This window comes from Enhydra lutris, unplaced genomic scaffold (assembly GCF_002288905.1).
Source record: "Enhydra lutris kenyoni isolate GAN:26980312 unplaced genomic scaffold, ASM228890v2 scaffoldscaffold9, whole genome shotgun sequence".
In the NCBI taxonomy this organism is placed as follows: Eukaryota; Metazoa; Chordata; class Mammalia; order Carnivora; family Mustelidae; genus Enhydra; species Enhydra lutris.
The window spans coordinates 55701666-55702934 of NW_019154093.1; positions in this window are offsets into that span (position 1 = coordinate 55701666).

A 1269-nucleotide genomic window follows, 5' to 3' on the forward strand; every position below is an offset into this window, starting at 1 on the left:
GATGAAGAAGTCAAACTCTCTCTCTTCGCAGATGACATGATACTTTATATGGAAAACCCAAAAGACTCCACCCCCAAACTACTAGAACTCATACAGCAATTCAGTAACGTGGCAGGATACAAAGTCAATGTACAGAAATCAGTTGTTTTCTTATACACTAACAAAATACAGAAAGGAAATTAGAGAATCAATTCCATTTACCATAGCACCAAGAACCATAAGATACCTGGGAATAAACCTAACCAAAGAGGTAAAGGATCTGTACTACAGATCCTAGAGGAACTACAGAACACTCATGAAAGAAATTGAAGAAGACACAAAAAGATGGAAGACCATTCCATGCTCTTGGATCAGAAGAATAAACATTGTTAAAATGTCTATACTACCTAGAGCTATCTATACTTTTAATGCCATTCCGATCAAAATTCCACAGGTATTTTTCAAAGAGCTGGAGAAAATAATCCTAAAATTCGTATGGAATCAGAAGAGACCCCGAATCACTAAGGAAATGTTGAAAAACAAAAATAATACTGGCGGCGTCACGTTACCTGATTTCAAGCTTTACTACAAAGCTGTGATCACCAAGACAGCATAGTACTGGCATAAAAACAGACACATAGACCAGTGTAACAGAGTAGAGAGCCCAGATATGGACCCTCAACTCTATGGTCAAATAATCTTTGACAAAGCAGGAAAAAATATACAGTGGAAAAAAGTCTCTTCAATAAATGGTGCTGGGAAAATTGGACAGCTATATGCAGAAGAATGAAACTCCACCATTCTCTTACACCATACACAAAGATAAACTTGAAATGGATAAAAGACCTCAATGTGAGACAGGAATCCATCAGAATCCTAGAGGAGAACATAGGCAGTAACCCCTCCAGTATCAGCCACAGCAACTTCTTTCAAGATATGTCTCCAAAGACAAAGGAAACAAAAGCAAAAATGAACTTTTGGGACTTCATCAAGATCAAAATCTTCTACACAGCAAAGGAAACAGTCAACAAAACAAACAGGCAACCCATGGAATGGGAGAAGACATTTGCAAATGACAGTACAGACAAAAGGTTGATATCCAGGATCTATAAAGAACTCCTCAAACTCAACACACACAAAACAGATAACCATATCAAAAAATGGGCAGAAGATATGAACAGACACTTCTCCAATGAATACATACAAATACCTATCAGACACATGAAAAAATGTTCATCATCACTAGCCATCAGGGAGATTCGAATTAAAACCACATTGAGATACCACCTT